The 27,627-nt window shown below is 37.6% G+C and overlaps 1 long non-coding RNA gene across 4 annotated transcripts in view; it reads right to left on the bottom strand.

Moving 5' to 3' along the window:
* Positions 1-27,627, bottom strand: part of LOC123334672 — a 568,274-nt gene that overhangs the window by 148,935 nt on the left and 391,712 nt on the right. For all 4 annotated transcript variants that reach the window (XR_006641308.1, XR_006641306.1, XR_006641309.1 and 1 more), the window contains one exon: positions 24,830-24,938. This is a non-coding gene — a long non-coding RNA (uncharacterized LOC123334672). The remainder of the gene's footprint in view (positions 1-24,829; positions 24,939-27,627) is intronic.

The raw sequence follows: 27,627 nt of genomic DNA, 5'->3' as shown, positions 1-27,627 counted from the left end.
TGCCATTTCCTTCTCCAGGGGATCTTCCTGACCCAGGGATCAAATTCACATCTCTTGCACTGGCAGGTAGGTTCTTTACCACTAGCACCTTACCATTCTTTAAATAATATTTAAAAGGAAAATGGGAAAAACAGTAGCTTTTTATAATGATTCTACTGACTTGGCCCTCCAAATGAAAACAAATGCTACAATAATGACCAAAAAAAGTCTAGCATAACAAAATTCTAAATATAAAGAAAACTGACCTTTAAAACAAAACTGTTAAAGTAAGAGGAAAGTTAAAGAACTTTAACTAGTATCAAATACCTTTTGTAGACTATGACAAATGTGTTTTCAAGAGATGATTCGCCAACATAAGACTACTAGCAGAAATTAATAACTAGCACCTAATGTTCTGGAAAAAAAAATCCACAGGATTGCATTGAAGACAAGTAAGTAAAAGGGTTTTGTATTTATTATGTCAGCAAATCTGAGAAGACCCAACAGTGGCCACAGCACTGGAAAAGAGCAATCCTCATTCCAATTCCCAAGAAGGGTAGTACCAATGAATATGCTAACTATCAGACAATTGCACTCATCTCCCATGCTAAAGTGCTTAAAAGCTTGTATGCTAGGCTTCAGCATTACGTGAACCAAGAACTTCCAGATGTCTAAGCTGAGTTTAGAAAAGGAAGAGGAACCAGAGATCAAATTGCCAACATTCGTTGGATTATAGAGAAAGCAAAGGAATTTTAGAAAAACATCTACCTCTGTTCCATCGATTACGCTAAAGTCTTTGACTCTATGGATCATGACAAACGGTGGAAAGCTCTTAAAGAGATGGGAATACCAGGCCATCTTACCTGTCTCCTGAAAAACCCATACGTGGGTCAAGACGCAGAGTTTTAGAACCCTGTATAGAACAACTGATTGGTTCAAGATGGAGAAAGAAGTATGACAGGAGTGTCTGCTGTCACCCTGATTTTTTTAACCTATACGATGAGCACATCATGAGAAATGCTGAGCTGGGTGAGTTACAATCTGGAATAAGGATACACAGGAGAAACATCAATAACCTCAGATATGTGAATGTTGCCACTCTAATGGCAGAAAGTGGAGAGGAACTAAAGAGCCTCTTGATGAGGGTGAAGGAGTAGAGTGAAAGAGCCAGCTTAAGACTAAATATTAAAAACAAACAAACAAACTAAGATCATGGCATCCAGCCCCATTATTGCAGGGCAAATAGAATGGGAAAAACATGGAGGTAGTGACAGATTTCCTCTTCTTGGGCTCCAAAATCACTTCAGACAGTGACTGCAGCCATGAAATCAGAAGACAATTGCTTCCTGGCAGGAAAGCAATTACAAACCTAGACAGTGTGTTTAAAAGCAGAGACATTACTGTGCCAACAAAGGTCTATATAGTCAAGGCTATGGTCTTCCCAGTGGTCACACACAGTTGTGAGAGCTGGACCATCAAGAAGGCAGAACACCAAAGAATTGATGTCTTTGAACTGTGGTGCTAGAGAAGGCTCCAGAAAGTCCCTCGGACAGCAAGAAGATCAAATCAGTCAGTCTTAAGGGATCAACCCTGAATATTCTCTGGAAGGACTGATGCTGAAGCGGAAGCTCCAGTACTTTGGTCATCTGATGCAAACAGATGACTCATCAGAAAAGTCCCTGATGCTGGGAAAGATTGAGGGCAGAAGGAGAAGAGGGCATCAGAGGATGAGATGGCTGGATGGCATCACTGAAGCAGTGAACATGAACTTGGACAAACTCCAGGAGATGGTGAGGGCCAGGGGGGCCTGGTGTGCTGCAGTCCATGTTGGACATGCCTGGATGACTGAACAACAAAAATTAAAAGGGATTTACTATTTATAATTTCTTCCCCAACATCCCCCACCCTGACCACCACCCAAAAATAGTAGTGGAACATAATTTTTTTAAAACTTATTTTTTTCTTTCAAGTTGAATTTTAAATGCATATAAAACTCTGTATCATGTTTCTTGAGAATTGTGTGCAATTCTTCTAATAATATATTCCCAAGTGAGATACTACTATCACTTTTATTTTTGTATTTTCAATCAGGTAATAAATAAGTTGACAACACTGAACAGCACATTTTTCTCTCTTTTTCTTTTTTTTTCCAGGTCCTGAAATTATAGTCCAGGTACAGTTCTAGTTCCCAGCTGCTCCTTCACTATTTGGGATCTCTGCTTTTCCGAAATAACTAGTCTTTTGTGCCAGGATGCAGAATTATTCCAAACAGTAAATTTGACTCTCCTCTTTCAGCCAGGGATGATTTCTTAAGGTTGTGATTCAGTCAGATGATATTTTGTTGAATCAGCCAAGTTAGACATAACAGGGAGGATTAGAGTAATACATCTTCAATTATGATTTTAAAAGCTATCAAGTTATTTGTCTTTGAAAAATAATCTGTAACCAACCTAATAGAAGCTTTTGTTTTAACTACAAACACAGTTTACAGAAATGAGTAATGAAGATTAAAAAATGGCCACAGATTTTTTAATTGTTGACTAGTGTTTGATTTTGATGTTTAAATCCCAAGCTATGGCTAATTCTAGGACTGAGTCAGAGAATATACAAACAAGATAATGTCAGGTGATCTTGGACTGCCAGAGATCTTTCAGTGTAAGAAAACAATGAAGGCTAAACAATGTTGGTGGAGGGTGAGAAGGTATGTCAAAGAGACATAAGAATCAACTCAATGAACTCCCAATTGTCAAAGCTGATACGACTTAAGCAACAAAATAACATTGCATTGGTGATAAATATCTGTGAGTGTATAGTAATAAAAATAAGTAATTGAATAAATAAATGAGAGAGATTAGACAAATATCTTGTAGAGAAAAATGCCAAATTCTTTATGTAGATACTCCCACTCAAAGAAATGTTGGTTGTATGTAGCCTTCTTTCCAAAGAGTACAGTGTGAGAAGGTGGAAAGAGAAGTAACTTCACAATGAGGAAATGTGACGCACGCTGCTCAATCTAGTTAGTATATGTTAGGTTTATCTATGTAGGCTTCCTCCCCCAAATCCGTAATGCCTGTATAATCATAAAAGAGACATCAGATAAATAAATCCAGTCTAGAAAATATCTTCTATAGTCTGGAAAAATATTTTCTATAGTCTAGAAAATATCATTCCACTGCTCCTCAAAATCATTACAGCCTTAAAAAGCAAGGAAAGTCTGAGAAGCAGTTAGAGCCAAGAGGAGTCTAAGGAGACAAGAAAACTAAACATAATGTGGTATTCTGGATGGTATCCTGAACCAGAAAAAATACACTGGCTTAAATCTAAGAAAACCTGAATGAAGAAAGGACTTCAATTAGTAATCATGCAACAATATTGTTTCATTAGTTGAGACAAATATATCTCACTAATGTAAGACATTAACAATAGGGGAAACTGGGTGTATATAAACTACTATCTTTGCAACTTTTCTATAAATCTAAAAGTATAATTTTTAAAAAATCTATTTAAAAAGCGCTAGCTGTCATATCTAATTTTGAATACGTCCTGAGTGGATGGTTATATCCTGTAGCATAGTCATCAAATATAATACATTGTGAAAGGGGATTCCACATACTTTTCAGATGCAACAGCTTTAACCACATGCTGAATAAGCATAGTGATGGCACAGATACCTCCAAAAGGTTGCTAACACCACAAAACATTTCCTCAAGAAACAGGCAGCTTGGTGGTTCACAGGTCAGTAGCGACTTCAGATTTTAGGAGAATACAGGTGGCTATTAATTTAGTAATAAAAGTAAATCTTCCAGAAATCTTAACCTTAAACAATCTTTTGATCATCTTTAGACCAGCACCATTGCCACCTCAGTAAATGGCCCACTTAGTCATTTGCCCACTCCTTTGTCTTTCACAGGCTTGAATACAAATCCAGTCACCAATTCTATTAGCATGTCAGGATCAGCATCAGCGTTTCAACATTTATTTGTACCATCAAAGGCTCAAATTGGAAGAACTGCAGGTTCCATATGAAACTAATATCCCCTTCAAGGAGCTGCTGGAAAGATCTGATCCAATTATAACAGAAGTCAAATTCCCAGGCTTTTCACAGTAGCTAGACTGTCCTTCAAGTCAGAAGCCAAATACAACCCTCTTGCCTTGGCAACACCATCACTTGGACTGTCTGTCTCTCACTTTGGGACGGCATGGACTATTGAACTGCCTGAAGAGCTGGGGACTAAACTCATGAAGCAGTTTTAGTAGCACTTATGGGTATTGGGACTGCAAAAAAGATTCTATACTTAAAAACTGAAAAGCAGTGTACTTTAACCCTGAACAATTCATATTCCAGCTGCTTTCTGTAATATAGAGTAAGTCATGCAAAAACAAAAAGACAGTCTACATATTCAACATTATTATTCTGAATGCAATAGGGCAATGAAAAATGATTACTCACTACAGACCAACTGATCATTTGCAATGATTCTCAATGGTGGGAGTAACAAGAAAATGCCTTTTTGGGAAACAAATTGTGTGTTACTCAAAAAAAAATACATATTTGACAGATCTATTGTTTTCAAAGAATAAGAATTTCAAATTCCACAAAACAAGAATTTCAAATTTTGTCCAGATAGGGTGAGAAAGAACTATGTATTAAAATAATTGAGAAACAGTGTTGAAAGATTCAGATATTGAGTTTAGACAGATGATTTCCAGTTTCAGTTTCTCCTCTGACTACAGGAAACTTTACTTTGTAGAAATACAGCCTGTACCCTTTGGGTTCTCCTCTGTGATCAAAGATAATCGAGACTTTTCTGACTTAGGGTATAAATTATATGCCTCACTCTGCTTCCTTTTAGAGTACATGTACTATATTACACCTATGAGATGTTTTCTTAGCTTAATTTGAGAGAAACAGGAGGAAATAATTAGAGAATTGAGTTTCCGTTCATAGTAGCAGAACTCAAGAGTCACCTGGATCTCAGGAATTCTGGAAAGTGATTGACTCAGATATGTAGGGCATCATTCTGTCCTTTGAAAAATAATTATTTTTCATAATTAGAAGCCATAGAGACAAAGTAAAGGAATCCAGCACCCTGACTGATAATAGGAGGAATCTTGGTGTGTGTATTATTTTTGTGCCAAATCCTTACTGGTCAAATCACACTGGTCAGAAAAAGTGGGATTTTTGAAGTTATAATGTCCCAGCAAGTACACTTAGGTTAATATATTCCTGCCATGTTTAATTTTGACCAAGACATATTTTTCTTATTCCCTTTCTCCACTCATCTTCCATTTTCTACCAATAACTTAAGGAAAAAAATGAATCTAGTTTCCCTGCAGACTCTCTACAGCAGCCCTCTTCCCTAACCTAAATTAAAGAAAGGAAGGAGAGATGGAGAAAATATAGATGAGGAGAGATGGAGTTTCCTTTGACAAACGTGCTCTAACTCTAGGCTTCCAGTGCAGCAGAAAAAGGCTGGGTCATGAATCAAAAGCCTTGAAGACTTATTCCAGGATGCCACCAGCATTCTGGAATTTATAATTTTTAGGAATGCCTTCAGTTTGAAAACTCTATTATTCAATCTCTTTTTATTTTACTACTTTTCTAATTCTTCATTTTCTATTGAGGATCTGAAATACGGTTACTTTAAGAGAACATCTCTGATTTACATTAGTTCCAGGCCACTAAGTTAATTTACTGATATTATTCTTCAGATTTAGAAATAATTACAGAAAAGGCTTTTTTTTCCCATGGATACAGTATTCACTCAGTTTCTCATCAATTCAGAAAGCGTCCTTTGTCTACTATATATAAGCCACTATAGAATATAAAAATTAATAAAATCCAGTCTCAATTCTTAAGTAGTTCTGACTTTGATGACGGAGTCTTGGAAAAGAAAAAAAAAAAAAAGAAACATGTAAAGAAAACCATTGTGATAAGCAGTGGTACGTTATTAAAGTTAAATGTCCTGCTCTCAAGAGGTCAAAAGGACAATTTCAAGCTACGAGTGTGATATCACTGAATATGGAACTGGGAAGAGATGTACATAAATGGCTCCAGCACACCTGTAAATCAGAGAAGCGATATACATAATACTACATGTCCACAGTATAAGCAGTCAGAAGACAGACATCTGATTCTTTGTGGTAGGTCAGGGAAAGACTGCAGAACAAGAATCCTGGAGTTGAGACTTAAAGGACAAATAGGTATCAGTCAACAGGGCAAATTAGAGAAAAGTGTTTTAGGCAGAGGAAACAGTATGTGCAAAGTAAGGTGTGACTTCTAGAAAAGAGGATGGATTTTCTTAAGAGGCTATATATGGTAGGCTTTGAGAGTCCAGAGGAAAAAAACTGAGGATGTTATGTAGAGTCATACAACTATAAAATTCAGCCATTTAGACTATAACAAATAGCTTGTGGACTGTAAAAAACTAGACAACTGACTCAATTTGGCCCATGGGCCCTAGTTTGCTGAAACTAGAAAAAGGTAGAGACTGCAAGCAAATTATTCTAAAGTCTCCTTTCTACAAGAGTGGATATGTTTTTCCCATTCTCATAAAATACATAAGAGAGCCAGAAGTCCACCTAACAGATTTCTGGAAATAGCATTTTGTTTAGCTTGATCCCACACTCCTTGATCCAGCAGAACTAAGGAGTATTGGTGAGAAACATCAGGGGCATACAATTGTCAGTCATTTTATAACCAAAATACGCATCACTGTATATGGGGTACTGTGATACTCTTACTTAGGGAGGAAAATGGAGATCAGGAATTATTTAAATGGTGCTATACTGATGTGCTTAAACAATCACCCTTATGTAAAGTGAGGAATACAGCAAAACTCAGGTTCTTTAATATGGCTCGTTTAGTTTCAAAAGTTAAACGCTTGGTACAATGTGAAGCAAAGACATCCAATGGCATTAATCTTTCCTGAATAAAGTCTTAAAGGATAAATATTTACTTGATATTTGGCAAAACTAATACAGTTATGTAAAGTTTAAAAATAAAATAAAATTAAAAAAAAAATACAAGTTACACTCTCAAAGTACCCAACTGCCTCCCCTTATAAGTAAAGAGAGGCATATGATGTCAGAAAGTAAAGTATTCAGAATTAGATGGATGCATGTCAAAAGGGACAGGAGTTAAGCCAAAAAAGTTCCTAATGGTCAAAAATAGAACAATTTGAATTAAAAAAAAAATTACTGGATTATAACCACAGCATAAGGCAAAAATCCATAAATTTATAATAATTGGATAAATACACAAATGAAAGAGAAGAGACAGTTCTTCATTACAGAAGGATAGTTAAAATAAATGTAGAGGAGATGAAGCAGAGTAATCACTAATGGAACACCACTGCAAGCAAAATCTACCAATGGATGCTAAAATTAGTGGGTAAAATTCTCAAAGTATCTCTTCCAAGATGTTATAAATTACAAAGACAAAACCTGGAAGACACCCACTTAATCAAGTGATCACGGTTGTATTACCAGTAGTAAAACATGTCAACATCTTGTGCCCCTTCATATGGGACACTTAGATTACATCACTTCTTTGCTGTACTTGCCAAAACGCACAACCTCAATCTAATCATGAGCAAAAATGTCAAACAAAAGCAATCTGAGGGACATTCTACCTGACCAGTATTCTTCACATATGCCAAGGTCATAAGAGACAAGGAAAGACTGATGAACTAACAGGCTCAGGAAATATGATAACTAAATGCAAAGTGGTATTTTTGGACTGGATTCCAGAAGAGAAGGATATTAGTTGTTTTTTTTTTAATTGGTCTATAATGTCTATAGTTTAATTTATGTACATTATTAGTATTAATGTCTAGATAAGATTCCCCTATTACCACTAGGGGAATCTGGGTGAAAGGTACACTAACCTCTCTATACTATCTTTCAAACTTTTCTGAAGTCTAAAATAATTTCAAAATAAAAAAGTTAAAAGAGAGAGAGACAGATGGTGAATTAACATTTTTCATTGCTGATATACTTCCTGCTGACTTCTATTTGGGTTTTTCCCATTGATTTTCAGAAAGATCACAACTTAATTATACAGGAGGATACAATGGAATTGAAATTTCTGATCATTAAAAACCCATTAGTTAACCTGTTTTAAGGCAGAGATTAGAGCATCTCACATGCATAGTGTATTTCTAGGTCAGAGCTAATTTTATAAGATCCCAAGAATTCTCCAATAGAGAGAAATGATTATCCTCATTTAACATTCAGTGATATTGAGCCATTAAAATGGAAACCCCTTGAGGAAAGAAGTTTTTGTTTTCTTTGTATACTGCCATATCTTTGACCTCTAATATATTTCATGGCATAGTTATAAAATCAATAAATATTTTGAAATAAACAAATGAAACTTAAAGAGATTAAGCAACTTCTTCACATAGCTGGAGAATGGAAAGCCATATTTTTACCCTAGAAACACCTGATTCTGAGAATAAACTCTTACCCACTGTACGAGACAACACAGGTCTTAAGATCTTAGAAGTCAGAATAGTTGCAATCCAGTTCTGTGTTCACTATTCACTTGTATCAATCAATCCATAAAAAATATAAGAATCAGGAAATCCAAGGAGTTTATTAGTCTGACTGCAGCATCACTTGTTTTTTACTCATTTGCTCAAGCAATTAAAAAGTGGAGATATTTAGAAAGAACCCAGCAATTTCTCCACAAACCAGCACTGTGCAGCAGGCTGCTACAAGAATACATTCTAAGAAATGGCAAACAACGCAGTATCCAAAGCAGCATGGCTTCTACTTTAAACAGTAGCAGGACATTGCTGATGGTTTTGGCTAAATTTGATTCACCTTCCCTGGAGCAGTTTTAGGGAATTTTCTCCAAGTATTTGGCTGAGTTTATTGGAATTTGTCTCAAAGGTTAAACTTGAATAATATTTTCATTTCTTCACCACAGAACGTGACAATTAATTTAAATCACATCTCATATTTTAGCATTGAAGCACCTTTGGGACTAGACTTTTTATTTCTGTGTTACTTTGGCAAAACTTCTGCTGCAAACTGAGGGCCTGGGTAATGCAGTGGAAAGAGCTCTGGACTGAAACTCAGAATAAAGAGTTCTATGGCTCGTTCCATTGCTAACTAGCTATAGTACCTCCAGCAAGTGATTCAGACATATCTGAAACTCAGTTTCTGCATCTCTAAAATGGGAACAAGGATTTCTTGGGTTTTTTACACAAGATTGTCTTTAAAAAATGATATAATATTTGGATATGTAAACCACTATGCCCATTTTTTTAATTGAGAATTCAGAAAAAACAGCATATATGTAAAAGGAAGTAAATGCAAATTCTTTTCTAAAGTATCTTCTCTAGTTTTAACTTGTGAATGATTTGCTTGCTATAGTTTTTCTTTTTTTTTCCCATTGAACTATTAAAAGTTTTTCTTTCTGCACTAGATTTTTATCATCAGTATCTATAATTTTTGGGAAATTTATATAATCCCTTGGCCCATGAATTGTTCCTAAATTATTACTACTTAGGAACAGCAGGACAATGTCTCTAATTAGAACCTGTTTTATTAAAGGATATAGTCTTTTAAGATTGCATAAAAGGTTATATCTTTTTAAAAAAGGCATCTGATTAAAGATTAATCTCTATATAATGATTAGGCTATTTTAAGCATCTTCCAAATTAATTGAAGAGTAACAATGCAAACTGATTACCAGTATGCATTAACTACAACCAAAGAGAGAGAGAGGAAGAACAAAAACAAAAGCAAAATTCTTATTATTCAAACTAGTCATTCATCTGAGTTGATTAGTTAATTCAACTTTTGAAACATATTCCATTGGTGAGTATCATGAAGATAAGTGCAAATCAGATGTCTCAGGTTCAAATTCCAACACAGCATAGGCAGTATGAACGATAAAGCAAATGTAAATAAAGTAAACTGGGTCAAGGAGACTGGGAATCCTTGCTGCCTCTGAGGAATGCACTCAAACTGAGCCTTTGATCCTTCAAAACAAGTTGAGCACTGGACTGTCAGTGAAGTCTTAAATCTTAAGTCAGTTAACAACTAATTTGGAATTTTATAATACTGTATGTGCCAAAGAAAGGGTCCACGGTGTTACTGGTTTGGGACCTCTGTTTTTTTTTTTTTTTTTTTTGGTTTCTACTGATCCATTGCCTCAAATTATGAATCCATTATATAGAGAGAGTCATTTTAGACTTTACAGCTATTTAAGGTTATTAGAAAGTCATTTCAGGAACCTTAAAAAGCCATAATATTGGAATCCAACATCACTAGCATGAGAAAAGGATTCTCTGCTTCACAAAAAGACTCACCTTTGTAAAATAAATACACAGAGGGCTGTTCTGCCACATTTAAAATAAACTGAACCTATGAAATGCAACAATAACATATAAACGTTTCAGCTTGCACACCCTGCATACCTCTATTTCACCATACTTACAGACTCTTAGATTTTAATTATACAACACCGAAACAACAAATTAAAGATAAGTGAATAAGCCTCACACTGATAAATTGATATGACGTTCCTCTATCTATTACCAAAGTTCCTCAACTCTCATTTACTCAAATAATTAGCTTTGACTGAAAATAAAAACTGAACAGCTGTGTCTTCTGACTTAGGAGTGTCTGGCGCACCTTGGCAGTATCTGTCCATCCACTAGATAGAAATTTAATGGCATTTTCCAAGTCAAGTGACTGCCACTTCCCAATTCTCATTTCCCACCTCGTTACTGCAAGAGTTACCAAGACTTGCAGTGTTGAAGGTATGGTGCTTCTTCCAAACTTTTCCTTTTTAATCTTTATCCATCCCTACCTTCCCATCATTCCAAGGACTCCACTATTACAATTTTTCTCTCATCAGCTCCCCTTCCACTAACCAACCTCCCCTACCTCCCTCCCCCTGCTCCCACCAAATACTTTCGTTATCCAAGCTTTCTGAGAAATGAAAAGTGAAAAGTAGTTCCTCCTTTCAAAACCAGTTGGAAATTCATGCCTTAATATTTGTCTGGAGCTTTGCTTTTATTTTCCAAATGATCTGGGTTTGGCAAAACCCTTTCAGTTAAGTAATAGACAGCAGCATAGCATTCCAAAAGACAGATGGAAAACTCAGGCAATCTAGGCTTTCATGAAGACTAAACATTGGACCCTTACTGTCCAGTCCAAAAAACCCTCCCCCAGATGGAGAACTGGATCACTTTTTAAATAACTGGTAGCGTAGAATACACATTGCTGTTGCTTAAGTTGGTATTTTATTTTATCCTCTCTCCCTTTACATATGGGCTTCTCTGGTGGCTCAGATGGTAAAGAATGTGCCTGTAATGCAAGAGACTGGGGTTCTATCCCTGGGAAGATTCCCTGGAGAAGGGAATGGCTATCCACTCTGGTATTTTTGCCTGGAGAATTCATGGACAGAGGAGCCTGGTGGGCTATAGTCCATGGGGTCATAGTTAGAGAGTCGGACAGGACTGAGAAACTAACACTTTATCACCTTTTATATATAGATGACCAGCAGGAATCTACAGTTATATCTCAGCTCTTAGAGTAGGACTCCAACTCAGAGTAAAAATCTCAAACATTTTTTTTAACCTTGTGGGTAGATGTCATTATTATCCTCATTTTACAGAGAAAACAATTGAGCCACAGCGTGGCTAACTAACTTGAAGACGATCCCATGATTTAAATTTTGCATCTGCTTTCAGAGTCCCTTAATTAACCCCTGTACTAAATGCCTTTCCACTTCTCATATTTTTCAAACAAAATTCCCAGTTCTGAGAATGTGTTTCTACTTTGAATTTGAAACAAGCTATGAGCATTGGTCTGAGACTGGATTCCTTGATTGTTTTGCAGTACATACTATTTCTCCAGTTCTGTTCTTAACATGGAGAGTCAGATTTTTTATTTTCAATACAGTGACCACCTAAGTCGTTAATTCTTTCACAGGCATGTACTTAAGAGCTAAGCTCTTATTAAAAGATCCTTTGTTTTTAAATAATAGTGGACGTGAAAATTCAGATAGAAGTTACCAGAACTCTTCATAAATAAAAGCAAAAAAGTAGACTCCAAGGGAAAAAAGGAGCCTCAGTTAACAAACCCCCCAGGTCACATCACTGTGCTCTTTAAACTTACTGTGTCAACCTCAGTCATTCTCTCCAGCCTGAGGCCAGGGCAGCTCCTGGGGTTGCTGGGACCTGTCTCATTATTCCTGGGGGCTCTCTGTCTCTGCTACAGTGGGGCTCATGATCTAACAGGAATCATGCACCCTCAGTGGGGGTGGGTTTCATGGCCCTGAATTATCAGAGGAAGTCTTCCAGGGTGCTTCCTATCCCCTGGAAGCCTGGTTTCCTGCTCTATTTCCAGTAACATTCAGGATTTGGAACCTGAACGACATTCAAGCCTATTAGGGCTTCCCAACCAGTCACCACAACTAATGATAACATTAAATTTTAGGAGGAGGCTGCATCTCTTGCTCTTCTTGATTGAGACTTCATCACCTCACATCTTTCTCATATTGCTCAGCAAAAAGCAGATCCCTGTGAAACATTCAAAGATATACCTCTGAAATATTAAAAAGGGCCTGAACATTTCTCTGTCCCTTGCAGGCCACTTCTTTCATCCTTGGAGTGACAATTCAGGAAAAAAAATAAAGCAAAAAAGAAGAATTTCTGGAAAATAAGGTCCATCTTGATGTGGAAAACATAAATTACATACTATCAAAAGCAACTATTAAAAGTTTCGTGAATGAAGAAAAGTAGGTATCAGTATCTACAGACGCTGATGACCTTACAGCATTCACAGCAGACTGCTCATGAAACTAACCAAAGACAGACACCTTGCTTGTCCTTATCGAGAGGCTCTTCCCTACGTCCTTAGCCATAAAGAAGGGTATACTGTGGTCTCAGATACATATGTTCTACGTTTCACTACATGCCTTTCTGGTGAATAGCTCCAACAAGTCCAGTTTATAATACTGTCCTGAATAGTACAGAGCATTACCCACCATCTCTAGCCCACAGATCTCCCTCTGCAGAACAACAAGAAGAAATGACTGCTTTGAGCTGTTCTCTTCTAGTGGGGGGTGAAACTTCCCCGAGATTCCTGCTCTATCAGTGCCAAACTAAAGGTACTCAGACAAATAACCCAGCAAGCATTTGCCCTTGGCCTCCTCTGAATTGACATGGCTCCTGGGCCAAGATGAGATCAAAGGTACAGGTTCAGGCATGGAATCTGTGGTGGCCTCTGCTGCTGCTGCTGCTAAGTTGCTTCAGTCGTGTCCGACTCTGTGCGACCCCATAGACGGCAGCCCACCAGGCTCCCCCATCTCTGGGATTCTCCAGGCAAGAACACTGGAGTGGGTTGCCATTTCCTTCTCCAATGCATGAAAGTGAAAAGTGAAAGGGAAGTCGCTCAGTTGTGTCTGACTCTTCGTGACCCCATGGACTGCAGCCCACCAGGCTCCTCCATCCATGAGATTTTCCAGGCAAGAGTACTGGAGTGGGGTGCCATTGCCTTCTCCGGTGGTGCGTCTCCCACCTTCAAATGTGGTCATTCATTCTTCTCTTTGCAAACACTGAACTACTTCTTCCAAAGCCCATTCCTATTCTTTTTCAGGAGCTGCTCTGCTCACCCCCACCTTTCTGCCTATGCCAGTGAAACACATCAAGGACCCCTGATAACCTGACTGGGTTCCCAGGACCCTGAGCTCTTCGTATTTACCTCCATAGCTGTGACCTTTGTCTCTCTCACCAGAATCTTACTTCCAGTAGCAATAGTCAATGTCCAAAGACTCTTTTCCAGATATATAATCCATATACAATGGAGAGACATTCATTTGAGAGACAACAGAATGACACAGTTTCATACTCTTAACAATTCCTTCTCATCTCTCCTTTCCTCAGTGGCATATCATTATATTCTAGGCTTGCTGTAATGGAAAAAAAAAAAAAAATCTACTATCTACTATACCAGGTAGATGGCCCTCACCTTTTTCTGCTTTGTCCCTGGGGTCATTACTGGGGCCTATAAATGGAGGCAGAGAGGGTGTGGTGGACATAAGATGCAAACTTCCAGTGCATACAGTATTTTGAAAAAGAAAGGTTTTTGTCACATTTGTTTAGTTACAAATTCTAATTATATAATAAAACTTTGTCTAATCAATTCCTTTTAGGAATATTTGGCTTTTACATATTACTATTATGAAAATGGCACTTCTAACACATTTAAGAGATTATAGTCACTTCTTCCTCTTAAGTCACATAAATACCCTCCATAAGTGTCTTTACCTGATGAGTTCGTTGATTTAGAAATTCTTTCCTCACTCATTATCAGAGAAATGCAAATCAAAACCACTATGAGGTACCATTTCACGCCAGTCAGAATGGCTGTGATCCAAAAGTCTACAAGCAATAAATGCTGGAGAAGGTGTGGAGAAAAGGGAACCTTCCTACACTGTTGGTGGGACTGTAAACTAGTACAGCCACTATGGAGAACAGTGTGGAGATTCCTTAAAAAACTGGAAATAGAACTGCCTTATGACCCAGCAATCCCACTGCTGGGCATACACACTGAGGAAACCAGAAGGGAAAGAGACACGTGTACCCCAATGTTCATCACAGCACTGTTTATAATAGCCAGGACATGGAAGCAACCTAGATGTCCATCAGCAGATGAATGGATAAGAAAGCGGTGGTACATATACACAATGGAGTATTACTCAGCCATTAAAAAGAATACATTTGAATCAGTTCTAATGAGGTGGCTGAAACTGGAGCCTATTATACAGAGTGAAGTAAGCCAGAAAGAAAAACACCGATACAGTATACTAACACATATATATGGAATTTAGAAAGATGGTAACAATAACCCTGTGTACGAGACAGCCAAAGAGACACTGATGTATAGAACAGTCTTTTGGACTCTGTGGGAGAGGGAGAGGGTGGGATGATTTGGGAGAATGGCATTGAAATATGTATAATATCATATATGAAACGAGTCGCCAGTCCAGGTTCGATGTACAATACTGGATGCTTGGGTCTGGTGCACTGGGATGACCCAGAGGGATGGTATGGGGAGGGAGGAGGGGAGGAGGGTTCAAAAGGGGGAACACATGTATACCTGTGGCGGATTCATTTTGATATATGGCAAAACGAATACAATATTGTAAAGTTAAAAAATAAAATTAAATTAAAAAAAAAAAAGAAATTCTTTCCTTATAAAATACCTAGGCAAATCCTTGTTGAAAGTATCAAAAACTCTCAGTCTATAGGATTCAACTGTACTCCTAAACCTTATTTCATCTCTGAGTACTGTGCCTTATACAACTGTACAGTTTGATGATCTCCTTGATATCAGCCTGTGACATTTTCAGAAACAATAAGTCTTATTCCATTTTTACTACTTTAAGGAGATACAATCCAATTGTTCTTTGTGTCCTCCTTATGATGTAGAGAAATCTTAAAAAGTTCTATCAAGAGAACGTTTACTGACTATTTCCAATTCAAATGGAAATAGCTTTCACTTTTGATCTTGTAGAAAAACCTAGGCAAGTGATGAAGTACAATACTTTCTTTGTGTTGGACGAGGCTGCCTGACTGTTACAGAATATGTTTGAGCGTTTGAGCTAAGAGGCCAGAAGAGGCTTTCCAGCCACATGTTTAAAAGAACAGGCAGCAAAAAATGGCTTAAGTCAATTATAACCCTTCTTTCAGAACCATCTTGTGGGACGAATACTACTATTATCCAGATACTTCTATCTAACAGTCAGCCAACTCTCCTCTTAACTGGCTGTGTTTTTGAAATCTACTTACTCTTGAGACTGACCATAAAATCAACACACTGACAAAGCAACAGTTTTAAATTCCAAACATGCACAAAACCCAGAACCATAATTACCTCCACTCTAAGCCCAGTGGGAAAGTGAAGCATGTGGCTACTATGTTTTATTCAGTACAGGGGACCCTGTCAGTACTTCACAGATGCCAAATAAATCCTCAAAATAATAATCCTCAGATTTGAAGGCCTGTGTCCACCTGGGCAGAAATCAAGACAAGGAGAAATCTGTTCCCAAATGGAGTGCACATCCTAGATCTGTTGTCCACTTTGTGATAAGTGTTTCCATTTCTGCCAGGGGCCACTCAGAGAGGAACATAAAACCACTACCCTGTGTGAGCATGGTGCTCCAAAGAGTTTCTGGGTCATGCAAGCTGCAGGCGTGGGGAACTGACTCTGAGTATAAACTGAGAGCTGACGTAAGTCACAACTGGTTAGGTGATTGAAACCTTGCAGATCCAAAGTCCAAAACTAAGGAGGCTAATGAACAAACACCAGTCCCAGATTGCCCACAACAATTTCAGAAAGAAGAAATGCTTGAAACTCTGGGTCAAATAGAAAAACTGAATTTTAAATATGTCATCATACTAGAGCCATTACCTTGAAAGTTCTGAAAACAAGTTATGAGTTGTTGAGAGTAAAAATACTGCTGACTTTATACAGCAGTAATCTGGCTCTCTTTATATGGGTGGACATCAAGAATCATAACAAGCCAGTGAGTTTATAATGGAATAATAACAGTTAAGTAACTACTCACACAAATGTATGTCATAATTTTTTAAAGTATTTCAACAAATAAATATCAATTTCCTACCATGCACTAAGCAATATGCTAAAGGCATTGTGTATACTCAAGTGAACAAAAAGAAAAATGTGGACTTTATCTTCATGAGCTTCAAGTGTCATGAGGAAGACACACATTATCAAACAAGATGCTAGGTTATTATTCAGTAGGATAATTTAACAAATGACTCCTCCAGGTCCTATAGAGACAATGTGTTGAAAAGTTGTCTTCTGGGCCCAATGTGCTTTCCTTGGAGTACCTTAAAGAAAAGTGGAACAAGCGTCTTTGGTACCCGGTTGCCTCTGCCATGAGAAAGCCCTGTTTAGGCATGTGGTGACTTGGGTCATGGAAGCAGTGGCCAAGTCTCCTTCAGTTCAGTTCAGTTCAGTCGCTCAGTCGTGTCCGACTCTTTGCAACCCCATGAATTGCAGCACACCAGGCCTCCCTGTCCATCACCAACTCCCGGAGTTCACTCAAACTCACGTCCATCGAGTCGGTGATGCCATCCAGCCATCTCATCTTCTGTCGTCCCCTTCTCCTCCTGCCCCCAATCCCTCCCAGCATCAGAGTCTTTTCCAGTGAGTCAACTCTTCACATGAGGTGGCCAAAGTACTGGAGTTTCAGCTTTAGCATCATTCCTTCCAAAGAACACCCAGGACTGATCTCCTTTAGAATGGACTGGTTGGATCTCCAAGGGACTCTCAAGAATCTTCTCCAACACCACAGTTCAAAAGCATCAATTCTTCAGTGCTCAGCTTTCTTCACAGTCTAACTCTCACATCCATACATGACTACTGGAAAAACCATAGCCTTGATTAGATGGACCTTTATTGGCAAAGTAATGTCTCTGCTTTTGAATATGCTATCTGGTTGGTCATAACCCTCCTTCCAAAGATAAGTGTCTTTTAATTTCCTGGCTGCAATCAGCATCTGCAGTGATTTTGGAGCCCAAAAAAATAAAGTCTGACACTGTTTTCACTGTTTCCCCATCTATTTCCCATGAAGTAATGGGACCAGATGCCATGATCTTCATTTTCTGAATGTTGAGCTTTAAGCCAACTTTTTCACTCTCCTCTTTCACTTTCATCAAGAGGCTTTTTAGTTCCTCTTCATTTTCTGCCATAAGGGTGGTATCATCTGCATATCTGAGGTGATTGATATTTCTCCCGGCAATCTTGATTCCAGCTTGTGATTCTTCCAGCCCAGTGTTTCTCATGATGTACTCTGCATATCAACCTCTTAAATGAAAAGACAGCACCTAGTGGAACTCTGCTGATAGAAATTCCCAAGGTGAGAAACACATGGCAAGTCCTCTGTGGTTCTGGTGGCCCAACTACACATATGTGGCCCCCAGAGCAGGCTTTGATTGCAAAATAAGAGGCTGAATCTTGGTTTTAGGAACTCTACCTGTACCACAGGATCAAAGGTACAGAAATAGGCTCTCAACTGTTTCCTAGCAGCCTGCCCAGATAATATGTTAACGAGCTGAGCATTGAGCTTCCAATTAGGAAATACTTCCAGAAGCACAGTTTCAAATGGAGTCACTGTGATAGGTGCAATTATTAGGGATCTCAGATGAGAGACTGGAAGTTTGACTACCTCTGAGTCACAGGCTACTAAAAAATGATGATATTCAAATTTTTTTGATCATGCTGCACATAAAAAGGAAAAGATGCATTCTTTCTCACCACAATGCAATGGACACAATTTTTTTCACAAGCTATCCATTTTAAAATGATGGAACAATGAAAAACAATTAAAAAGTAATGGCTCTTATTTTAAACTGAATACTGAAATTTCAATCTATTATCTTTATAACTACAGTTGCCATAAATAAATGCAGCCTTTTGGTGTGTCAATGTATATTCATGTTTGTATGTGTGTGCCAAGATGTATGCATGTGTGTGTGCATCAGGGGATTGAAAGTTGTTATACAGTGAGAAAAATTCTAGGGTAACTGCTCCCAACATTAGACAACTGGAATAAGAATGTGCTACATAATAAACTAAGTGTTGCCATTTTCTACAATCACTCACAGAGGTTTTTGATTCACTGCAGTTTCTGTATTACTGAGAAAAATGGCAGTTAATTACCTCTAACACCTATGCAGGAACAGCTGGGGGAAAGAAAAGGACCATGAAATTAGCACTCTGTGACTGAGTTAAATATACCATTTAGCTCAACAGAATCAACTATCATAAGTCAAACTTGGGTTATAAAGAATTAATTTCTTTTTTATGCCAAAACGCCTTTGTTTTGATCCATAAATCCCTTAATGCACCCTGACTTTTATTGATTCTGTTCCTAAAAAGGGTCCACTGCCAAAAGCTGAACTGCAAGTAGGTCTTTCCAACAGTTTTATGAATAAACCAGAACACACAATAACCACTTACTTCTATGATTATAGAAATGGTTTTACATTGTATTCTAGTAACTTGATGGAAGAGTGTGCTTATTTTTTAACCCCCCTCTCATAGGGGAACATTCAGTTTTTGAGAAGTTAAAAAAATATTTCAAAAGGGTAGTGTACAGAAAAAATGATCTTTGGTTGAAAATAATTGTGTTGTGTATTAAATCTTAAACAACTGTGAAGTACCAAAACAGAACGTAGGTTATAAATTACTTAATACAGCTTCCTACATTTATAGGAAACCCTGCTATAGAATCAGCAACTTTATTGCCAAGCTATGCAGTCACGTGGTTCTCCATTTACTCATTCCACAGATATTTATGGAGCACATGCCATGTACATGACAACATGATAGGTGCTGGGGATGCAGAGCTGCGATAAAGACTGACATGAATGATGTGCCTGCATAAATTTTAAATTTCCTTCCAGAGACTACTTCCACTCACTGTCATCATCTGAGTTTTCCAGTAAACTGGTTAAAATTGGAAAATAAGGCATGCACGTGTATATGTACTAAGTCACTTCAGTTGTGTCCGACTCTGTGTGACCCTGTGGACTGTAGCCTGCCAGGCTCCTCTGTCCATGGGATTCTCCAGGCAAGAATACTGGAGTGGGTTGTCATGCCCTGATCCGGGGGTTATTCTCAACCCAGGGATCAAACCCCTGTCTGTCATGTCTCCTTCATGGGCAGGCAGGTTCTTTACCACTAGCGACATCTGGAAGCCAGGCACATCCATCCCTAAATGCAGGAAGGCACAGCAAACATCTAGAATTATTTCTGTTATCCTCTATGTGTAACAAAATGACAGATTGTGCTTCTCTGGTAGCTCAGATGGTAAAAAAATAAAATCTGCCTGTAGTGCAGGAGACCAGTATTCAATCCGTGGGTTGGGAAGATCCCCTGGAAAAGGAAATGGCAATCCACTCCAGTATTCTTGCCTGGAAAATCCTATGGACAGAGGAGCCTGGCGGGCTATAGTTCACAGGGTCAGAAGAGGAGGACGCAACTTAGTGACGAAACCACCATAAGAAGCTTAAACTGAGTATATTTTATTAAAGAACCACTGAAATAACATAATATTTGAAAACATTTTAATCAAGCCATTCCTGCGTGTGTGTATGGAAAACTTTAGTAAACTTACCAAGTTCTGCAACCGTCATCACGATTCTGGTTAGAACAGTTCCATCGCCCTATTCAGATCCCTGTGGCATTACAGTTAACTCCTATCCCTGCCCACAGCCCCAGGCAACTACTAACCCACTTTCTGCCTTTCTGACTTTTCTAGACATTTTGTATAAATGGAATAGTACAATATGTGGTCCTTTTGTGTCTGGTCAACCCAGTCTTTTAAAAACATAGCTATTTTAAGTACTCACTAAATTAGATTATTTAACAATTCACTTATGTGGCTTATAACTTTGGGAACTCTCATTAGGCATAATTGGAAGGCTTAAGACTTCAAGTTTACATGTTAAGTAACAAAATGGTCTAAGAAGATCTTTTGTTTGGATGACCAATTCATAGAAACTAGAGATAAACACAGTTGTTGCTGTGTATATTTATTTATAAAGAGATTTAGTGTCTCAGCAATTTGCTTAGTGATGACCAGGGAGTTATATATTTTACAACCAAATCCACTGTTGAATGTAGTCCCAGAATCTCATTAGATGACATGTTTGAATATTATTTGAGAAGGAAAATCTGAAAATTTTGATTCATCTTTCATGAAATTTAGCACATGTTTTAGATATCATTATGTTAATGATGCTAATGTTTTATGTTAATAATATAATATACATTTATATCATTATACATTATTATATCATTATACATTATATCATATAGAGATAGAGATATAATTATGTTAATGATGTTAATGCTCATGGATATATTTCATTCCAATTCAATATAGCTTTATCGAGCACCTATCACATGTTAAGCACAATATTTTGTGCTAGAGATACAGATGAATAAGATGGTCAGAGAAAAAATCAAAGTGAATATGTAAAAAGATGCAATTGCATATGGTTTTTAATTAGTTCCTTTATTTTGCTATTTTTTTTTTTTTGAGTACACACTAATGAAAGCAAGTGTGTACTCAAAAAAAGAAAAAAAAGACCTTGGTGGTAGGGGGGGCTCCTAAATCACTGCATATGGTGACTGCAGCCATGAAATTAAAAGACGCTTACTCCTTGGAAGAAAAGTTATGACAAACCTAGATAGCATATTAAAAAGCAGAGACACTACTTTGCCAACAAAGGTCTGTCTCTAGTCAAAGCTATGGTTTTTCCAGTAGTCATGTATGGATGTGAGAGTTGGACTATAAAGAAAGCTGAGCACCAAAGAATTGATGCTTTTGAACTGTGGTTCAAAGACTCTTGAGAAGACTCTTGAGAGTCCCTTGGACAGCAAGGAGATCCAACCAGTCCATCCTAAAGGAGATCAGTCTTGAATATTCATTGGAAGGACTAATGCTGAAGGTGAAACACCAATCTTTTGGCCAACTGATGCGAAGAACTGACTCATTTGAAAAGACCCTGACTGGGAAAGATCGAAGGTGGGAGGAGAAGGGGATATCAGAGGATGAGATGGTTGGATAGCATCACCGACTAAATGGACATGAGTTTGAGCAAGCTCCAGGAGATGGTGAAGGACACGGAAGCCTGGTGTGCTGTAGTCTATGGGGTCACAAAGAGTAGGACATGACTGAGCAACTGAAATGAACTGAACTGAACTGAAAAGCACTGGATAAGGCAAATCAGCATAAATAAGGAATTAAGAGCCATTAAGATAAGAATTCTAAATTTAAAAGACGAGAAAACAGAAAGAGAAATTAAGGAAACAATTCCATTCACCATTGCAATGGAAAGAATAAAATACTTAGGAATATATCTACCTAAAGAAACTAAAGACCTATATATAGAAAACTATAAAACACTGGTGAAAGAAATCAAAGAGGACACTAATAGATGGAGAAATATACCATGTTCATGGATTGGAAGAATCAATATAGTGAAAATGAGTATACTACCCAAAGCAATTTATAGATTCAACGCAATCCCTATCAAGCTACCAATGGTATTCTTCACAGAGCTAGAACAAATAATTTCACAATTTGTATGGAAATACAAAAAACCTCGAATAGCCAAGGCTATCTTGAGAAAGAAGAATGGAACTGGAGGAATCAACCTACCTGACTTCAGGCTCTATTACAAAGCCACAGTTATCAAGACAGTATGGTACTGGCACAAAGACAGAAATATAGATCAATGGAACAAAATAGAAAGCCCAGAGATAAATCCACGCACATATGGACACCTTATCTTTGACAAAGGAGGCAAGAATATACAATGGATTAAAGACAATCTCTTTAACAAGTGGTGCTGGGAAAACTGGTCAACCACTTGTAAAAGAATGAAACTAGAACACTTTCTACCACCATACACAAAAATAAACTCAAAATGGATTAAAGGTCTAAAAGTAAGACCAGAAACTCTAAAACTCCTAGAGGAGAACATAGGCAAAACACTCTCTGACATACATCACAGCAGGATCCTCTATGACCCACCTCCCAGAATATTGGAAATAAAAGCAAAAATAAACAAATGGGACCTCCCAGAATATTGGAAATAAAAGCAAAAATAAACAAATGGGACCTAATTAAACTTAAAAGCTTCTGCACATCAAAGGAAACTATTAGCAAGGTGAAAAGACAGCCTTCAGAATGGGAGAAGATAATAGCAAATTAAGCAACTGACAAACAACTAATCTCAAAAATATACAAGCAACTCCTACAGCTCAACTCCAGAAAAAAAAATGACCCAATCAAAAAATGGGCCAAAGAACTAAATAGACACTTCTCCAAAGAAGACATACAGATGGCTAACAAACACATGAAAAGATGCTCAACATCACTCATTATCAGAGAAATGCAAATCAAAACCACTATGAGGTACCATTTCACGCCAGTCAGAATGGCTGCAATCCAAAAGTCTACAAGCAATAAATGCTGGAGAGGGTGTGGAGAAAAGGAAACCCTCTTACACTGTTGGTGGGAATGCAAACTAGTACAGCCACTATGGAGAACAGTGTGGAGATTCCTTAAAAAACTGGAAATAGAACTGCCTTATGATCCAGCAATCCCACTGCTGGGCATACACACTGAGGAAACCAGAAGGGAAAGAGACACGTGTACCCCAATGTTCATCACAGCACTTTTTATAATAGCCAGGACATGGAAGCAACCTAGATGTCCATCAGCAGATGAATGGATAAGAAAGCTGTAGTACATATACACAATGAAGTATTACTCAGCCATTAAAAAGAATACATTTGAATCAGTTCTAATGAGGTGGATGAAACTGGAACCTATTATACAGAGTGAAGTAAGCCAGAAAGAAAAACACCAATACAGTATATTAACGCATATATATGGAATTTAGAAAGATGATAACAATAACCCTGTGTACGAGACAGCAGAAGAGACACTGATGTATTGATCAGTCTTATGGACTCTGTGGGAGAGGGAGAGGGTGGGGAGATTTGGGAGAATGGCATTGAAACATATATAATATCATGTATGAAACGAGTCGCCAGTCCAGGTTCGATGCATGATACTGGATGCTTGGGGCTGGTGCACTGGGACGACCCAGAGGGAGGGTATGGGGAGGGAGGAGGGAGGAGGGTTCAGGATGGGGAACATAGGTATACCTGTGGCAGATTCATTTTGATATTTGGCAAAACTAATACAATATTGTAAAGTTTAAAAATAAAATAAAATTAAAAAAAAAAGTAGAGAACAAAACAGACTCCACGCACTTCACACTGTAAGACATGTACAGAGATTTTTTTTTTCAGTACAATTACTGCTTTTAAGTTAGTTAGGAGATACATTAAATTTGTGAGTTGCACAAATTAATGATTCTAAACATATCCATAGCAGTGACTATAGCTAATCAAACGAAAAGGGAATTACAAACATCATGCTGCTGCTGCTGCTTCAGTCGTGTCCGACTCTGTGCAACCCCAGACATAGCAGCCCACCAGGCTCTCCCGTCCCTGGGATTCTCCAGGCAAGAACATTGGAGTGGGTTGCCATTTCCTTCTCCAATGCATGAAAGTGAAAAGTGAAAGTGAAGTCGCTCAGTCGTGTCCGACTCTTAGCAACCCCATGGACTGCAGCCCACCAGGCTCCTTCGTCTATGGGATTTTCCCGGCAAGAGTACTGGAGTGGGGTGCCATTATCTTCTCCACAAACATCATAGTATCATATAATTGTGCCCAAATAACCAGAAAAGTAGTTTATGGCAAAAACTATAGGCATGGATAGGCAAAAACTCTACTACACTACTCAAGAGAGACAGCTTTTGTAATAGGCTGGACTGAGGCTCTCAGTCTTTTTCTTTAAAAACTCAAAAAAGCCTCCAGGCCCAATTCAGTTCTTATATAACTTCTAATTCAGAGGCATAGTCCCTAGGTTCTCCATGTGAGAGGGTGTCCTTAGCACTAGTTGCCACTGGCCACTGGTAAAGCCAAGCTAGGTTAGGGCTGACCACTTACTGTGCTTCCCCAGTTCTTATGGATCTTCATATCTTGCCTCTAAACCCTCAAATTCAAGTAGTTCTCATCTAAGCTGAGAAACTAAAAACCTATTCTGGTTTATCTAGAAGGTTTATCTGGCCTTTATTTAGAAGGTCAGATTCACTCTGTGTCAATATAAATTTGTTCACAGATACATATACCCTCCTGTTTGGGGGAGAGTTCTCTTTGTAGCAGACTATTTCAGGTGATATTGCTTCATAAAGAAATGGAGTACCTTGCAACTTTGAAGAACCAGGTCAGATGAATCTTCACATTGGTCAGATCATTCATCTTTCCCTTGAATGTGGGATGGAAAAATGTAGGTCAAGCCTCCTCACTCTCATCTAGAGAAACGGTAAGAAAAAATATTAGAGAGCCCATAAGGAGAAGAATAAAAATGTGATTCAATCATATATTCAATTGTTCATTTATGTAGTCATGCATGGACGCATGCAACAAATATTCAACTGAATGTGGATTCCATAAATAAAGTCAAGTTAAATCCTTTATTCCCCAGGAATGGCTGAATTCCTTAAGTTGTTCCTCCAAATAGTGACATGATGCAGCTGAGGATGTACAGAGCACATCCCAGGCCTCTCTTGGAACTGCAGGTATCTGGTAACCTTAAATGTAGAAATAACACTACACCAAAACTCGTCAAGAAACAAAAGCTTATCTGGATAATAGAGACATTGAAAGTTCCATTTCTCAAGTCTAACCTTAAACGGTAAGTGCTAAGTTGAAAGATTTGTGATATCACCCTGAGTGGGGGGAACCCTCATCAGTAGTTCTTCACAGCTTGCCTAAGTTAGGCTAACTTGTGTGTGCTTAGTCTCTCAGTTGTGCCTGACTCTTTGCAACCCCATGGACTATGGCCTACCAGGCTCCTCTGTTCTTGGCATTTTTCAGGCAAGAATACTGGAGCGGGTTGCCATTTCCTTCTCCATTAGGCTGACTGACCCATCATTTTAAAGAGACTTTCCATAAGCTTTAATCCATATATAATATGCTTTACGGAAAAGTATTTTTTGCAAAATATTTTCTAGCCTCCATCTCAAAGATGTGGAAATAGACAATTAAGTCAGTCTATAAAATCTTCTGCAGTTATTTACAACTCATTCATGACATATTAGCCATTGCTGAAGTGCAGGTAGGCTTTGCCTCATTTTTCTTTAATATTTTCTCATTCTTTCACAATAATTCAGAAATAAATACATACTTATGGAATGTTAGAAAGTTGGGCAGAGGTCATTTCCCAAAGAGTTATTTGTGTGGCATCTTTGTTTACTAATCTATAAATAGAGGATTAAAAATCACCATGTTTTTCAATATTCCGTTCAGTTCAGTTGCTCAGTCATGTCCAACTCATTGTGACCCCATGGACTGAAGCACGCCAGGCTTATAAAGATAATATTAACATAGCCATATTACTAAAAAGTTTGAAAAGCAGAAAAGGAAAAATATTCCTAAAATATTGCCCCCAAATTGCAGCTACCATTGTTCTGGAGTATTATTCTCCATCTATTTATCTGCATATTTCTAAGTATCTGTAGTGTGCACAAAATTTTTATCCTGTTTTTATTTTTTGTTCCCTAATGTTAATGTTAGCTCATAAGCTTTTTTCCACATTGGTATATGATATTTATAATCATCATTTTAATTGTTGATTAATATGCAGCTAGCTGATGTGTTATAACTTAACCATTTGATTTTCAGACACTTTCGTGTTATCAAATTTTTGCAATTATAAATAATGCTTTTCTAACCATCTCAGTTATTTCTCTTTGATAGATAACTACAGATAGGATTGCCAAATATTAGAAATGGGTGTATATATTATGAAATTGGCTTCTGAAAAATCATGTCTCTTTTTAACACCATAAACAGTATGTGAAAGTGTGAACTTTACAGATGTTGATTATCATTTATATATTTTTGAAATAAACAGGTATAAAATGGTTATTCAAAGATATCATTATTTGTATTTCTCTAACAACTAGATGATATTTTTCCTAATTTTTTCATTATTATTTTTCCCATTTTATGAATAGGCTAAAACCTTTTCCTTGTTTGTCAACATGATGAAATATAATTGACTATTTTTAAAATTTCAGCTAAGTTATTTGATGGTTGTTATGTTGTGTGACAATAATTAAGACTTTCTGAATTAGACTTCAAAATAATTAGTCTTCTTTTGTTTTATACCACGGCATGATCTTTGAAGGACTCTTTCTTTTGAGGTTCATAAAAGATATCATTTAAGAAAAAAGGCATTTGTTAAAAATCCCAGAGTGATGGCCATGTAATATATATTGTGGTCCTCTACAAGTGAACTGGACTAGCAGCAGAAAACCCATTGAGCTCAGCCCACCACAATACTCATGTATCTAGAAGATGAAATGTGTCCAGATGGACTAAATTTACATTCAAATAATTAACCAACACTTGCCTTTCCATCTGCACCTCAGCTGGGTAAAGGTTTAGTTAGAAATACAACACTGATTATATTAACATAAATGATAACCCAGGGCTATCTCAACCACAGAGTAAACTGAGTTCCCTAACCATCTCTCACAGAAATTCATGTCACAAAAGGAATTACTAAATTTCAATAGCATGCTATCACTTCTGATCAAATACTGAAGGGTAGCATAACTCCTTTCACATGTTTTATTTTGTCCAGCATTCTATTTGAAAAATGTGCATAATCCGTTACAAGCTAAGCAACCAGGCTATTAGATTTTGGCTGAAAGGAACTGTAGCCAATATATAGTCCTGTGAATTCAGAGAGGCCTCTTTTCCAAACCTGAAATGCTAAACACATCTAAAAAAGTATCCAGTCTAAATGAGCAGTTGGTAAAGCAATCAGCCTTTCACATTGGAACAAGCAACAAACATGTGCAACAAGCCTAGCATTTCTCCTCTGATTTATAGCCATCTTGGAAAGGAGCTTAACAAGATGGCATAGAGCTTCAAGGGCAGTTGCAGTCAATTTATTGTCTGAGTTGTTAAAGATGTTAATTAGATTAGGAA

Source organism: Bubalus bubalis, chromosome 8 (assembly GCF_019923935.1).
Source record: "Bubalus bubalis isolate 160015118507 breed Murrah chromosome 8, NDDB_SH_1, whole genome shotgun sequence".
In the NCBI taxonomy this organism is placed as follows: Eukaryota; Metazoa; Chordata; class Mammalia; order Artiodactyla; family Bovidae; genus Bubalus; species Bubalus bubalis.
The sequence above is the reverse complement of the archived record's forward strand: the minus strand, read 5'-3'. Positions and strand labels throughout refer to the sequence as shown.